A 17,432-nucleotide genomic window follows, 5' to 3' on the forward strand; every position below is an offset into this window, starting at 1 on the left:
TAAGAATGGCCCACATCACAAAAATCTCAAAACTGCAGATACTGGCATGGATGTGGAAAGGAGGGAACACTTTTATACTACTAGTGTGACTGCAAAGTAATGCAACCTTTTTGGAAAGATGTAGGGAGAGCCCTCAAACAACTCAAACTACACCGCCCATTTGATCCTGCAATCCCATTATTACTGGGCAATCTACCCAAAAGAAAAAAAAATCCTTTTACCCTAAGGACACTTGAGCTAGACTATTTATTGCAGCTCAATTCACCATTGCCAAAGTGTAGCAACAGCCTAAATGCCCACCAACCCAAGAATGGATTAACAAGCAGTGGTATATGTATACCATGGAATACTATTCAGCCACTAAAAAAGATGGAGACTTTACATATTTTGTATTAACCTAGATGGAGGTGTAACGTGTTATTCTTAATAAAGCATCGGAGAAGCAAGAATCCTATGTACTCAATTCTGATATGAGGACAATTAATGACCTAGTACACAGTGAGGGGTGGGGATGGAGAGGGTAAAGAGAGGGAAGGGGTGGGGGTCATGGTGTGTGGTACACCTTTGGGGGGCAAGACACAATTAGAAGAGTGTCTTTATTTAACAAATGCAATCAATGTAACATGGTTTTTTCCTACCCTCAATGAATACCTAACAATAATAAAAACTTAAAAAAAAAAGTAAATCAAAATTTTCACTGTAGCTTCAACTCTGCAATTCTTGGGTATTTGAACAAACCCTATTAGTTAACTCTCATAGTAAAACAGAGGGGTCTCAACATTATTTTCCATACTCAAGGGACAACATTAAATGTTAGAAACGAGATAGATGTAAGTACACTGTCAAGTGTCAATTCTGAAATGGCAAACAGAGTCGGTCTATAGACAACAGACATTTGTGGCTTATGGCAACAGATCATAGATGAGCAGACATCGAGAGTCTTATTTGACTTAGATAACCAAAACCCTCAAGATCAACTTAGGAGAGGTCTGATATCAGCTGCCACCATTAAAAATTCATTCGTGGGGCAGTGCCTGTGGCTCAAGGGGTAGGGCGCCAGCCCATATGCTGGAGGTGACGAGTTCAAACCCCACCCTGGCCAAAAACTGCCAAAAAAAAGAAAATTCATTCATGAACCTTTCTTCTCTCAGTTTCTAGACACAAGCCTGTTCTCTGATTTGAACAGCCTAGAGTTGGAAAGGGAGGCTTAGCTCACTTTAGGAAGTCAACTATGTGGTCTGCAAATGGTAACATTCCTCCAAGGCATTACTTGCTAGCAAATTGATTACATCAGACATCCTTGAGTGGGCAGCAATTCATCTTTACTGACATGGATATTTATATACCTATGTTTGCCTTCCTTGCTTGAAATGCCTTGGTGAACACACTCATCCAAAGACTTACATTAAGGCTGGGCATCGTTGTTTATGCCTGTAATTGTAACATGAAGTGGGAGGATTGCTTGAGCTCAGGAATTCAAGACCAGTCTGAGCAAGAGCAAGACCCTGGTCTCTAGTAAAACTGGAAAAATTATCTGGATGTTGTGGCAGGTGTCTTTAGCTTCAGCTACTCAAGAGGCTGAGTCAAGAGGATTGCTTGAGCTTAGGAGTTTGAGATTGCTGTGAGATAGACTGATGCCATAGCATACTAGTCTGGGCAATAGAGTGATACTCTGCCTCAGAAAAAGATAAAAATACCAACCAAACAGCAACAAAAAAAATCACAAAGACTCACATATGATTTGATTCCTTGTCAGAGCACCCCCATGTAGTATTTTCTTTATACCAAAGTATTTGTTTTATGATGGAGGAGATGTGATAAATGAATATTTATCAAGAGATACAGTCCTCCTAATATATTCTGCAGCATCTGAAGCTGCTCAGCATCAAATACCCAAACTGTGGCAAATCTTTAATTCAGTTCTTACTCTCCTGAACCATCTTAAGCCAGTGCTAACTCTTCACGTGGGTAAAGTGTCCACTTTCAGCCAGGATTTGTTACTGTTTAGACTCCTGTGTTAAGGCCTCTCTGTATTCACTTGAAAAATGAGACAACCAGACCAAATAATTTAGTGTGATGAGATCTCAAATTCTGGGCCAGGTGGCTCATCTATTTCTAGTAACACATTTTCAAAGTTTATTCTAGAAATGTAACAGATAAATATATGGAGAAAGGGCCAACCTCACTAATAAACAATTTATCTATCAGTCTATTTCCTGTTTGACATACAGAATGATCTGATAAATTCTGAGATTATAAATTTGAGCTCTATAAAGGCAAGAATTCTTTTCTCACTACTGTATCCCAGGTAGCTAGAACTGCATGGTACACTATAGATATCCTACAAATATTGTCAAATGATCAATGAGAAAAGTTTTTAAAAATATTTTCAAGGCTGGGTGTGGTGGCTCACACCTGTAATCCTAACAGTTTGGAAGACTGAGGAAGGAAGTTTGCTTAAGACCAGGAGTTCAAGACCAGCCTGAGCAACAGTGAGACTCTTTCCATACGAAAAAAAAAAAAAAACCAGAAAAATCAGCCAGCTGTGGCAGTGCCCACCTGTATTTCAACTGAGGCTGAGGTAGGAGGATCAATTGAGTTCAGGATTTTGAGGCTGCAGTGAGCTATGGTAACACCACCACTGCACCTATAGCCTGGATGACAAAGAAAGATGGTGTCTCAAAAAAAAAAAATATATATATATATATATATATATATATATATATATATATATATATATATATATCTGGGCATGGTTGCACAGGTTTGTAGTCCCAACTACTTGGGAAGCCCAAGCCAGAGGATTGGTTGAGTCCAGGATTTTGAGGCTGCAGTGAGCTGTGATACATGAGTGAGCTATGATACAGCTATGATTATATTCCAATCTCAGTAACATAGTGAAAACCTGTCTCAAAAAATATTGTCAAATGAATTAACTTCATAAGAATCAGCAATAGTTATTGGTAAAGTGAACTAACTAATCAGTTTCATCCAACAGTATCTGAGTTGAGCTCTTGAACTGGTTGCATGGACCTGCAGTAATGCAAATGCTAAGCTAAGCCAAGGTGCAGTAATAGAGAACAAAAAGCAGGAGGTTGGGGAAGGAGCTGAGGATGACAGAGGATTCACTATAAGACCCTCAGAAAAAGTTTTCACAGTGCTTACTGGATCATTTTGACCAAAAACAGAGACACAGAGTGGATGAGAAGAAATATTCTTCTATATGATCAAGAGGCAGAATTTCTTTAGCACAGTTGTGTGACTTCTGCCAGCTTAAAAACCCAGGACCAATGTTCCCATCACTGAGCATAGAGAAGTCTTTGTAGGGTCGTCCCGAAGTCCCTGTTCTGCAAGCTGTAGATGAAGGGATTCAGCATGGGAGTGACCACAGGGCACATCACTGAGGCCACCATAAATTTCTGGGAAGAGGACGATATGTTGGAACTGAGATACACACCAAGGCCTGTCCCATAGAATAAAGAAACCACAGACAGATGAGACCCACAGGTAGAAAAAGGTTTATATTTCCCACCAGCTGATGGGACTCACATAATGGAAGAGACAATGTGGTTATAGAAAAAAAGGATCCCTGAAAAGAGAGCAAAGCTGAGAAGGCCAATCACTATAAACAGCAAAATGTGATTGACCAGTGTCTGAGCAGGTGAGCAACAGGGCCTGTGCAAGTTCATAGTAAAAGTGCTGAATCACCCAGCTGGTGCAGGACAGATGCAGCATTAACAGATTCTAGATCCGGGAGGATGACAAGCTGATGAACCAGGACACAAGAACCAGCAGGCCACAGAGGCGGGGGTTCATGATGACATTGTAGTGTAGGGGGTGGCATATGGCCACATACTGGTCATAGGCTATCACAGTGAGCAGAAGTGTGTTCATGACTCCAAAAACCAAGAAAAAATACATCTGAGTGAGACAGCCTGCATAGGTGATGGATTTCCTCTGTGTCTGGATGTTCAACAGCATCTTGGGGATGGTGGTGCAGGTGAAACAGATGTCAGCTAAAGAAAGGAAGAAATACATGGAGGTGTGCAGGCAGGAGTCACAACAGACCACCAGTATGATGAGCAGGTTCCCGAGCACTGTGACCAGGTACATGGGCAGAAACAGCCCAAAGAGGATGGGCTGCCTCTCTGAATCCTCAGGGAGTCCCAGGAGGTAGAATTCTGAGGCATCTGTTAGATTTTATGGTTCTGTGTAGCTTTGATACCTTTAGAGAGAGAGAGAGAGAGGGAAAAAAAGAGTATTGAAAGAAAAAGAAAGAAAGAAACCAACACCTAGCACTGTGTATTTGACATACAAACAATTCACAAGTAAAGTTTTCACATTTGAAGACCAGACACCCTCAGCAAGTCCTATTGTCTTTGGACTCTGTCATGGTTCTTTTTGTTATTTGTCTTTTTCCATCTGCACCTACTTTAGAGATACTCACTGATCAATATTAGCTTACCTAGACTTTAGAGATAAATTTACCATTGTGGTGAAATATAACACTATTGTTTTAGACAAAATAGGAAAGAAGAAAGTTCTTTCCTCTTTAAGAGGTTTTGTTTATGCTAATTAAACAAAACTAAGAAGCACTCAAATATACCATGTTTTATTCTAATACAGTACTAAACACTGTCTTGTTTCAGAATATTTATAGACACTTTATGTGAGGAAGAATCATTTTATCTGGAAACTAAATTAAAGTTGATAGTTCATAATCAGAAAACGTTTTTACATAGAAGTTACATTCTAGAGATTTCCTCATTATTATGTTTTCTGACGTTCTTTCCTCGTGGACATACTAACTCAAATATGTGGGGGTTTTATAATTTCATTTAGTATGTAACTCCCATCCATGACTTAGGTTGACTTTGAGTTTTGATAAATAAGGTTTAGTTAAATGCACATGATTGTAGGCCATCCCTGAAACAAATACATCATAGGTTACAATGAACCTATCCATGTTTAAACAATGATGTGATGTTAAGAAGACTTTTGCATTATTCTCTTTGAAATAGGAATGGTGTGGAATTCCAAAGTGTGTCTCAGTCCAAGTAACAAGGATTACCTATCCTCTCTGCTTCTTTTTTATTACATAACTATTTCTGCCATGGATTTTTTTAATAATTAAAAGGTTTAAATACCATTAAGTGCACTTATAGACCTCAGGTGTTCATGGCATAGACTCAAAGGGGAGCTATTGTACCTTGTCTCTAGTTCTACAGCACCTTCCCTGAATGCGACAAAGAACGGAGAGGAAAGTACCAATTGTTTAAAGCACTCTGATTATACCCAATTCTTGTGATCCAAGCAAGACTTCAGATAACATTTATCAGATAATTTTTCTTTTCTGAGACAGGATCTTGTTCTGTCACCCAGGCTGGAGTTCAGTGGCCTCATCATAGCTACTGCAACCTCAGACTCCTGGGCTCAAGTGATCCTTCTGCCCCAGATTCCCAGGTAGGTAGTATTACAAGATACCTACCACTATACTTGGCTAATTTCTTAATTTTTGTAGAGATGGGGTCTCACTGTGTTGTTAGGCTGTTCTCAAACTCTTTGGCTTCACTTATGCCCTTTTCTCAGGCTCCCAAAGCATTTGGAATACAGGTATGAGTCACCAGGCACAGCCAGAGATTACCATTTTTGTTGCCTCCTCTGTGCCAAGCAAGATATAAATTCTGGGGAATCAGAAAGAAAAGAGACACAGTCATTCCTCTCACAACACTCAGTGCTTACTTATGTGAGGGCAAAAATAAAACATCCAGTAATACCTCTAGTGAAAAGGTAAATTCAGGTCTCCCTGGGATAGTTCAGGTGAATGGTATGGAGGCTAACTTTAGATATAAATACTAATATCTAAAATATTTTGCTTTTACTTTATGTATCCCTCACAGACAAATCACAGAGGGAGCATCTACAATGCAATTGTATCAACCAGAAATCAACTCACATGACAATGCTAATTCTGAGACAGGAACAAATTGCCCCTTGTCACACAGATAAGTGAAATGGGCAAGATTCAAAATCAAATGGTCAGTCTGTGGGTCCCAGGCACTAAAGTACTTCAACAATTTCCAGCTCTCAGATGTGTTAAGCAGAGGTCAGAGGTCTTAACAACAGGTATCTCTGGGTACACTCTAAAACTGTTTGCAGCTTCCTGAATAAGAATGAATTCAAAACCCTGATTTTATGTCTTCTTTGTGGAAGTGGTAGCAGCAAAGAAAAGTAGGGAAAAGGGGGTAGGGAGATGCCCTAGAGGCTCCTGTGCCAATTCTTTCTGTGATTTTAATGTGATCTCAACTGCTCTTTCTACATTTGATACAGTGAGCATGGCACTCCCTGGTCTCTGCTGTTGTCTATCAGGAATCTCCCGGGGGAAGAGGACAGTTAGTATTGGCCTGGATTGACAGGGATATGAAAGGGCAGTTCACATGCATTGAGAGGACCCCATGTCTGACATGAGATGTGAGCTTCCTGGTGAAGACAACTCTGGAAGGAGATGCAAGTGTGGAGCTACGTGTCTGTAGATACACTGCCTAATTCATACCTGGATTCACCTTTATATCCCTCATGATTTGGTAATAATTATTTGAAAATGCATTGGCCTTTTCCTCTTCTGTGAAATAATAATAATAATGTATGCACTTACAACCTGGGGAAGACTATGCAGATTAAGGGGAACAACTTACACAGGACCAAGCGTCAAGCCTGGCATTTAGGAAGCCCTCAGGAACAATACAAGATGTTCCAATAACTGTCACTTTCAATCTCATCTTAACCTTCACATCATAAACATTTTGGAGTGCTTAAGAAATAGTTTAGAGAGACCTTTTTATGCCACAGTGAGTGAGATGTCTCTAGAAAGTAGAATCAAAGTATGATAAAAGCAGAGCTTTGAATGAGATTTCTGAGACCCTGACCACAACCAAGACCATAATCTTTAGTCCTCTGGGATGAAACTGTGCACATTGGTGTCTTCCCCTCTGGCTACCCCTACCTGTCTTGAAGATGAGGAAACAATAATCTTAACAGTCACTGCATACGCACTGAGCTAGGATTCCCCCCTGCTGGGGTATGACCATGGAAAGCAGGCCTGCTGCCCCTCCCCAAGTGGTGTACCATGAAGGCGCTGGTACTGTCCTCAGAATTGGAGGAATCATCTTACATCTAAGTCTGAAAGTCAGTCCTCTAACAGCTGAGTTGGGAAAGAAAACTGAAATCTAAGTACGAATATGCAAACTTTCCCTCTGTTCCCATTCTTAGGAGGGCCTCCACACCTTCATTTGCTTATTCTCATATTTCCAAATCCAGAATCTGATTCAACCTCTCTAGAGAACAAATCTTCCCTCTTCTCTTGGGGTAGGAAATTGTATCCTGGCTGTGCAGAAAAAGATGCCTGGGACATATAGTGCGACCTTACATCTACACATAAGGAAAAAAATCAGCAAGGTGTATACAGTCCTAGCTACACACTCTGGAGTGCTTGAGCTCAGGAATTCAAGGTTACATTGAGTTATGTATGGTCAACCCACTGCACTCCAGCCTGGACAATAGACTACATTTGTGCAGACACAGGGTCTCACTATAGTGCCCAGGCTGGTCTCAAACTTCTGGGCTTAAGACCTCAGCCTCCTAATGCACTGAGATTAAGGCATGAGCCTTAATACCTTGTCTGTTTATGGTGTTCTTAGTATATCATTTTGTATAGTTTTCTTAGTACATGCTCCAGGTATTACCATGTGCAGAAGCAGTTTCCCATTACCTATTCAGACAAATGATTCTATTAGTTTGGGTGAAATATAGAACCAGATTTCATTTAGTTCCCTTTACCCTCTCCATTTAAAAAATACAATTACTTTATATACTTCCTCTTCATATCATGAGCACCACATTAAATACTGTAATAATTTTTGCTTTAAAACACCAGTACAACTTGTGCATATGTGATTTCGCATTAGTGCTGCTGTGTTTTATGGATAAATTTCTAAAAGTGGGATTTATCAATCAAATGGAAAATTTATCCAACATTTTGCTGGTATTGTCCAAATCTTTGACCAAGAGTTTGTATCATTTTGCATTTATGAAATTGACTATTGCCCCTCAATCTCTCTAAAAGAGTTTGTTGCTGAATTTTTAAACATGCCAATGTGTGACAGTAAGAAAGAATAGCTCAGGGCAGTTTTTAATCTATATATATATTTTTTTTAATTTTTAAAAAATCTGTATATATGTGTGTATTACTATGAATTAACTTAACCATTTATAAAATATATTTAAGAATTACCTCTATTTCTTTCTTTCTCTATAAACTGATTTTTCTCCATTTTTGCCTGTATCTCATTGGCCAGCCCTGCAGGTTACTATCACACCTAAGTGTAAGAGAAGCTGGGAAACATAATTTTTAAATTGGATACATTGCAGTCCTAAATCAAATGGGATGTAGCTCACAAGGAATATCAGATGTGCCCTGAACAGGGCACTCTTGATCTTGGTTTAACCTTTAATTTTATTAGGTCCTTATTGGAGGGTGGGGGGAGAGGCAGGAATTAAGCAGCCAAAGAAGTACTAATAATGAAAAGCTTTTTTTTTTTGTAGAGACAGAGTCTCACTTTATGGCCCTCGGTAGAGTGCCGTGGTCTCACACAGCTCACAGCAACCTCCAACTCCTGGGCTTAAGCGATTCTCTTGCCTCAGCCTCCTGAGTAGCTGGGACTATAGGCGCCTGCCACAACACCCGGCTATTTTTTGGTTGCAGTTTGGCCGGGGCCGGGTTTGAACCCACCACTCTCCGTATATGGGGCCGGCGCCCTACCGACTGAGCCACAGGCGCCGCCCAATAATAAAAAGCTTTAAAAATGTGACTGAATTACCTATGCTGTACTCAATAATACTTTGTTTCTCCTTGGAAAATGAGAAACATTTACTCTATTTTGAAGCTTTGTCTGCTTTTTGAGAACTGGCAAAGACTCAGAGATTCAAGATTCTTTAAAATGTTAATCTTTGGAGTTCTGTTTGTAGCACAGTTCAAAACATTTGAAACTCTTATAGCAAATTTGAAAATATTGGAAATGAAAAAATGTAAGTTTATTTTTCACAAATCAAAAGCAAAAAAAAATCAAAACCAGAAGAAGTAGTAGAAAAGAAAGAAAGGAAAAAGTGAAATTTCTCCAGCAATAGATATGAAAACTAGGTTTGATACATGGACTTTGTTTGAATCTTAGTTTTGAATAACCCAACTGAAAAAAGACATTTATGAAACAGAAAAATCTGAGGATTAGAAATTAATTCTATTTTTGTTAGGTGTGAAAATGACATTGTGTTCAAGTAAGAAAATGCCATGTTTTACAGAGACATGTGTAGGAGTAAAGTGACCTGAGTTTTTAAAAATGCCTCAGGGGAAAAAATAAGGAAAAGGGAGAAGGGAGAAAGGAAGAAAAAAACAAAGAGATAAACCATAGAAGTATGGCAAAATCTTGAGATTTATTAAAAATTGAGCCTGAGCATGAACAAACAAGCAAGACCTCATCTCTACAAAAAATAGCAGCCAAAACTGCAAATATAGATATATATATAGTCAAACATTTTCAAATACTCCAAGAAAAATATGATTCTAACTGATTCACAAATATTTCCTTCCTTTCTTCCCTTTTCCTTCCTTCCTTCCATCTTTCCTTCCTTCCTTTTTAGAGACAGAGTCTCACTCTTTAGTCCTGGGTAGAGTGCTGTGGCATCATCATGGTTCACCGCAACCTCAAATTCTCAATCCCCTTGCTTAAGCCTCACAAGTAGCTGGGACTACAGGTATGTGCCACCATACCCAGCTAGATTTTTCTATTTGGGAGTCTCACTCTTGCTCAGGCTGGTCTCAAACTCCTGAGCTCAGGCAGTCCACCTGCCTCAGCCTCCCAAAGTGCTAGGATAACAGACATGAGTTACCTCCACCCAGCCTCAAAGATTTTCTTTTCTTTTTTTCTTTTTTTTTATTGTTGGGGATTCATTGAGGGTACAATAAGCCAGGTTACACTGATTGCATTTGTTAGGTAAAGTCCCTCTTGCAATCATGTCTTGCCCCCAGAAGGTGTGGCATGCACCAAGGCCCCGCCCCCTCCCTCCTTTCCTCTCTCTGCTTTTCCTTCACCCCCCCATAACCTTAATTGTTATTAATTGTCCTCATATCAAAATTGAGTACATAGGATTCATGCTTCTCCATTCTTGTGATGCTTTACTAAGAATAATGTCTTCCACTTCCATCCAGGTTAATACGAACAATGTAAAGTCTCATTATTTTAATAGCTGAATAGTATTCCATGGTGTACATATACCACAGCTTGTTAATCCATTCCTGGGTTGGTGGGCATTTACAGCCTCAAAGATTTTCAATGCAGCCTTATAAGACCATCATAAAAGTAACTAAAAACATATTTTTGTGTTGCTCTCTCTACAGTAGCTACTATAGTTATCTTGAAAATAGTACACTTTAATAAATGCTTGCTAAATGAATCCAAATGAATTACAAAGGCAAATTATGAAGCATAGATTTTAATTAATTCTTTTCTTTAGTCTTAGATACTGACTGAAGAAACATAAATTTAACCCTTATAAACTGTCAGGATAGACTTAGTAATTCTGCAACAACAAATAATCACAAAATATTAACAATGTAACACAAAGTTTGTTTCTTGTTCATGTGCAGTGTCTCCTATGGTTCCTGATGACTCCACTCAGAGGAAGGGAGGGCTAGAGAGTTGAGTACTGGAAATGAAACACTTTCACCTAAAAATGACACATACTTTTACTGACATTTTAATGGCCAAAGTCATATGACCATACCTAACATCAAGTGGACCAGGCAGTACAATCTCTTGTGTACCTGAAAGTAGAGATTGCCAAAAATGATATTGTTGAAGATAGGAATGTCTACCAGAAGCAATAAGTCTTCTTCATAGAACAAATATATCCATTCAGTGGGGACACACTTCCTTTTCATTATCTATTTAATCTTAATTTCACTTGATGTGGCTTCAGTCTTTGGATCTCTGTGGCTAGGTGTGTCTGAGTTCAAATCTATCAAACTGGATACAACATGACCTGCATTCCCAGGTCCCATAAATGCAGTGCCCTAAAAAAACGAAAAGTGCCACAGAAACATTGTGTAAGATATCATTGTTAATATTCTCATGGAAGACTAGTTGGATTTTATTCCTTCATTTGTTCAGCCATTCATCCAGCTAAAGAAAACAAATAAAGGCTGAGACTGAAAACTGAGCACTGAGTGAAAAAGTTTTACAGACAGGCAGAGACCTAGTCCAGTGCAAGGTCGAGGCATGTTCTCACGGATGAGGTTCAGGAAAGGAGAAAGGAGAAATGGAGAGGACTTTACAAACCTTTACATCTGTCTCTGTCCCATTTTAGGAAAGCAAATTGTCTGAGTAGGATGATTGGTTGGCCAGATCTGGCCAGCATTGGGCTTTCAAAGTAGAAATGTATTAATTTACACATCTATTACACATTTAGACAATGTGTAACTATCTAAAGGTAGCTCTGTTGAGTACCTGAGGTCACTGACTTAGGACTTTGGCAGTCAGCTGCCTCATGCCTGACTTAGGAGTATATCTCCCTGTCAGGGGTACACCAGTGCTGTGGACTAGGTGACCATGAGAGAGTTTATTAATTCATTCAACAAGCTAACACCAAGCTAGGACACATATAATGTGCTCCCATAACACTGTTTACTTGCACTGTATGTTTACTCACTACATCCCAGTGTGTGTAACTCCTGTCTTCCTTACTTAACTACACAAATAGCCAGTAGGGCAAAGGTCATGTCTACCTTGCTTACATTGTATTCCCAGTGTCTAGTACAATGCTGGACGTAGGTAGGTATGCAATCAATATTCTATTAAAAAATGAACGAGACTGTACGCAAACCCCTTTGCTGAGCAGGTAGGTGGTGCAGATTTGAAAATAATAAAACTGGTGGCCGGGCATGGTGGTGCACACCTGGATTCCCAGCTACTCAAGAGGCTAAGGCAGGAGGATAACTGGAGCCTAGGAGTTCGAGGTTGTGGTGAGCTATGACATCATTACTGTACTCCAACTTGTGGGACAGAGTGAGGCTCTAACACTAAAATATATATTTTAAAAAATTTTTTTAAACAAGATAAAACCGGAATTTATAATCTGTGAAAAAAAAACAACATGATAAACTGGTGGAGCCAAATTTTGTGAGGACAGAAGCTTATGTAAACAGGGGAGGTCAACTAAAGGAAAAGAATATAAAATTATAAGTACAAAATTAAGTACCTTGTTTTGGAGGATGTTCCTGGAGTTGAAGGGACTTGAAACCTAAGCTTTGTCACCTTTACATAAATGTATCTCTGGTGATAAATGGACAAATATACTAACTACTGTGAAATCTCAGAGAATTGATTAGAAATCTTGGCAAGGGAAAAATCAAAGATTTCATGGAAGAGGTAAAGTGTAAGCTTAATCTTTTAGACAAAAACAAAGGAAAGGGATTGAAGATGGGGAAAATGTACTAAATTGCACCTCTGTGAAAGCAACAGAGCTCATCTTCAGAGCAGTGAGAAATACCGTATGGCTAGTGTGGGGCTGAGTGAAGAATGCCTCAGGACAGTGGTTCTGAAAATGTGATCCTGGGCCAGCAGCATCGGGATCACCAGGAAACTTATCAGAACTGCAACTGTCAGAGTTACCCAACCAGGAACTCTGGAATAAAGCACAGAAATCTGTATTTTAACAAGATCTCCCTGTGATTCTGATGCAATTAAAGCTTGAAAACGAATGCCTTAGGAAGCGGTGGGTCACACTTCTAACCCTAGCACTTTAGCACTTTGGGAAGCTGAGACAGGTGAATTGCTTGAGCTCAGGAGTTTGAGACCAGCCTGAGCAAAAAAGAGACCCTGTCCCTACCAAAAATAGAAAAAACTAGCCAGGTGTTGTGGTGGGCACCCATAGTCCCAGCTACCCAGGAGTCTGAGGCTACTTTGAGCTATGACTTCATGCCACTCTATCCAGAGTGACAGAGTGAGACTCTGTCTCAAAAAAAAAAAAAAAAGGAAAAGGAAAAATAAAACTAATTGCCTTAGGCTTGGGAGATTACTTAAACATTAGGTGAAGATATTTCAGTTTTACAAATTTAACTTCAGGCTGCTGTACAAAATGGGGAGAAAAAAATTTTAATGGATTATGACAGAAAAAGAGTGTTCTTCTCATCTCATACTACAAAATAAATTATAGATAAACTAAAAGGTTAAAGCAAAAATGAGACCAGATCCTGAGTAGAAGAAAAGATTACCTTAGCATAAGGCTACTAACAGAATCTGTAAAGGGAAAGGTTAGTAGACCTGATTTCACAACAATTTAAAATGTTTGTACAACCAACAAAATTAAAAAGCAAACAACAAACTGAAATAAAATACAAGGGCTGTTGGAAAACTTTCCAGCCTGTTCTTGTACTGTGCAACAGATCTCACAGATAAAAGACTAAAGAATTTAATTTAAAAAAGATAAACAGACTGTTAAAAATGGGCAAAGTACATAAACTGAAAATTTATACAAAAGAATACAAATGGCCCATAAATACATCAGAAAATATTTAATTTCATTCAAAAAATACATGTTAAAATGTAATATAATATTTTATTTACCAAATTGGCAATGCATTTTAAAAGATGGAAACCGGCTGAGTACAGTGGCTCATACCTGTAATTCCCAGCATTTTGAGTGGAAGGAAGGAGTTCAAGATGAGCCTGCACAAAATAGTGAGACCCCCATGTCTAAAAAGAAAAAAGAGGGAAACAACTTAAATGTCTATTATTTAACCGTATAGTCACCTATAGTGATTCTAAAGTGCCATTAACATTTTTTTTTAAACAGTCTCACTATGTTGCCCTGGGTAGAGTACGGTGGCATCACAGCTCACAGCAACCTCAAGCTCTTGGGCTTAAGTGATTCTCTTGCCTCAGCCTCCCAAGTAGCTGGGACTACAGGCTCCCACCACAATGCCTGGGCTATTTTTTGGTTGCAGTTGTCATTGTTGTTTAGCTGGCCGGGGCCAGGCTGGAACCCACCAGCCTCAGTGTATGTGACTGGCGCCCTAATTACTGAGCTACAGGCTCTGAGCCTAAAGTGCCAGTAACATTTTAACAGCATTAACAAATGTTCCTACTATACTATTTGGGGAGAAAAAACCTGTTACAAAACAACATCAATAATGTTCTAATTTTGCAAGAAAATGTATGTGTCTATATGGGTATAAAAACAACAGAAAGACAAAGATTAGCTCAGGGTTGTGGGGTTGTGGTAAACTTTTCTTTTGCTGTTTATACTTTTGTCTCCAGTATGTAACAAACCTGCATGCCTTTAAAAAATACTATTATAATACATATACATACTTGGAGATGGGGGTCTCTGTTATATTGCCCTGGTGAGAGCGAAGGGGCTATTTAAGGTGCGATCCTAGTGCAATTAAATTGCAATTCCTACTCCTAGTAGAGGAGCATCTCTGGCTCCTTTACTAGGAAGATAACAACACTTTTCAAATCAGCAAAGTACTGAGCTATTCTACGAGTGTGTCAAAAATTTGGAAAAATGATGATTAAATACCCCTAAGTCTATTTTAAAATAAGATTTAACAAACTCTACAATTTGGTATACTCTCGAGATTTCAGGTTTTTTTTTTTTTTTTTTTTTTGTAGAGACAGAGTTTCACTTTATGGCCCTTGGTAGAGTGCTGTGGCATCATACAGCTCACAGCAACCTCCAACTCCTGGGCTTAAGCGATTCTCTTGCCTCAGCCTCCCAAGTAGCTGGGACTACAGGCGCCTGCCACAACGCCCAGCTATTTTTTGGTTGCAGTTCAGCTGGGGCCAGGTTTGAACCTGCCACCCTTGGTATATGGGGCCGGCGCCTTACCGACTGAGCCACAGGCGCCACCCCCAAGAGATTTCAGGGTTTTTATCCCAGCTGCCACACTCCCTTCAGAGGGGGACAAGAGGTAAAGGGAAAACCAAAACTGAAATTGAAAAACACTTTGATTTGTGACTGTTAAATGACATCTAACCAATGCAAAGGGTTACTCTTCCAAGTGCAAAGGGTTTTTGTTTGTTCAGTAATCCATTGGCAGGGCTGGAGCAGCGAGAGAGAATGGGCATTTGCTTTCACCACAAAACGTTTTGGAATAAAACTTTATGGTAAGATTTAAAGATTTTGTTTGACACGAGGCTATGCACGCGCAAACAGTAACTAGATGGTTGCATGACACCCCCATGTGGCTTCCCCTCGTCTGTGTCAGGTATTAACTACACCTGGATTTTAAAACTTTGTGCTTTATTCAGCCCATACTATCATTCGTAAACATTCGTTTATTTGGGCTGAGTACCAATTATGAGGTCATAAAAACTGAGCCTGTGGCTCAGAGGAGTGGGGCGCCGGCCCCATATGCCAGAGGTGGCCAGTTCAAACCCAGCCCTGGCCAAAAATCTGCAAACAAACAAAAAAAAACTGAGCTTCACAGACAAATGGTGTCTTTCAAATCTAGTTTTTTCTCCTGGAAAATAGGGAAGAGATGGGATAAAGTTTTTGATTATTACTATCCAGTAGTTGGAGTAGCATGTGGTTGTCAAAAAAAGCAGCTGACAAGGATAAAAAGCTACCATGGCACCCCTGATTGATCTTGAACGTGATCTTGAACGTGTGATTCACTTAACGACTATTTGAACCTCGGGTGCTTACACTACCAAAATGACAACTACCAGTCTTTACCTTCTCACAAACTCAATTCTCTAATTTGTAAATTAGGACTGATAACCTCAACCTGATGTCAAAAGGATTAAAGTGAGACATATGACCATTTTTGAAACAGTGTTCACGGATTTATTTATTTAAAAGTCCTACCAGAGAATACTTGACTAGGTCGGACATGTAACTCAACACTGCTGCTGAGGGAACGTCAATGCACATGTGCTCCGAAGCCGGTGTCGCAACAGCATTGCCTCCAAGTGCACGCCTTCAGTGACAGTAGAATTTTGCTAGCCCCTACTCAAGCATATCACGGGCAGTATGCTTTGCAAGCGAGTCCTAACATCTTATTTCCGACTGTGTGCATCCATACTGGACTCTTCCCAGAGCACCTGCGTCTTCAACATTCCTTTCGGAGAGGGGAAATCCAGCCAGCAAGCTTCTCCTCGTCTTACTGCTATAGTCATCACCTCGTCTTACTGTTCCTGTACATCCAGTGAGCAACCCTCTTTAGGACGATCCGAGTCCTTAGTGTGTCTTTCTGCTAGGGTACAGCAAGCAAGTAATCCTGCCGGGTGATCCGAGTCCTCACCTCAACTCTCTGGTAGTGTAAATCCAGGGAATAATCCTCTACAGGTTGATCCGAGTCCTCACTTTGCTTTCTGCTTTTGTCAATGTAGGGAGAAATCCTGCCAGGGTGATCCGAGTCCTCTCTTCGCTTTCTGCTTTTGTCAATGTAGGGAGAAATCCTGCCAGGGTGATCCGATTCCTCACTTCGCTTTCTGCTTTTGTCAATTTAGGGAGAAATCCTGCCAGGGTGATCCGAGTCCTCACTTCGCTTTCTGCTTTTGTAAATCTAGGGAGTAATCCTGCTAGGGTGAAACGAGTTCTCACCTCACCTTTCTGCTAGTGTAAATGCAGGGAGTAATCCTCTGCAGGTTGATTCCAGTCCTAGCTTCGCTTTCTGCTTCTGTAAATCCAGGGAGTAATCCTGCCACGTTTATCCTAGTCCTCGCTTCCTTTCTGCTTGCAAAATGCAGAAAGTAATCTTCTCTAGGGTGATTCAAGTCCTCAATTCGCTTTCTCCTTTTGTAAATCCAGGAAGATATCGTGCCAGGGTGATCCGAGTCCTCACCTCCCCTTACTGCTAGTGTGCATCCAGCGAGTAATCCTCTGCAGTGTGATCACAGGCCACTCCCCACCTTTGTGCTATGTGCATCCAGACGGCACTCCTTTTACAGGACAGGTTAGACCTCGGTTTCTGTGTGGAAGGAGTGTAGTCTCCTTCAAGCTGGCAGAAAGGAGAAATGTAGACTCGGGTGTGCTGGGAGAGCAGTTTGGTCTATAAGGGCACTACTTGAAAGCTTAGGTGAGGAGTCGCGTGCTCTCATTGAGGCATGTTATGTGATTGAACACTGCCCGAAAGCAAGCGGAGAACTCGGGTGTTCGGCAAAGGGATTGCTGTCTGCGTGCACACTAGCGGAAAGGAATCACGGGGACCCGGGTGAGAGGTGAAAAAGTGTTGTCTGGTTGCACATTAAGTTGAAAGAGAATTGAGGACTCAGGAAGTCAAAGACAGGAGCCTTGTGTTGCATACTAGGCGAAGGGAGAGGTGAGGACAAAGTTAGCCAATGGCCATTCAACCGTGTGCATGGTGTCCGTGA

At 40.2% G+C, this 17,432-nt stretch overlaps 1 pseudogene; it reads right to left on the minus strand.

The window, feature by feature from the left end:
• Positions 1–3,299: 3,299 nt before the first annotated feature.
• Positions 3,300–6,578, minus strand: LOC128570996 (olfactory receptor 7C1-like; annotated as a pseudogene).
• Positions 6,579–17,432: the final 10,854 nt, after the last annotated feature.

This window comes from Nycticebus coucang, chromosome 18 (genome assembly GCF_027406575.1).
Source record: "Nycticebus coucang isolate mNycCou1 chromosome 18, mNycCou1.pri, whole genome shotgun sequence".
Lineage (NCBI taxonomy): Eukaryota > Metazoa > Chordata > Mammalia > Primates > Lorisidae > Nycticebus > Nycticebus coucang.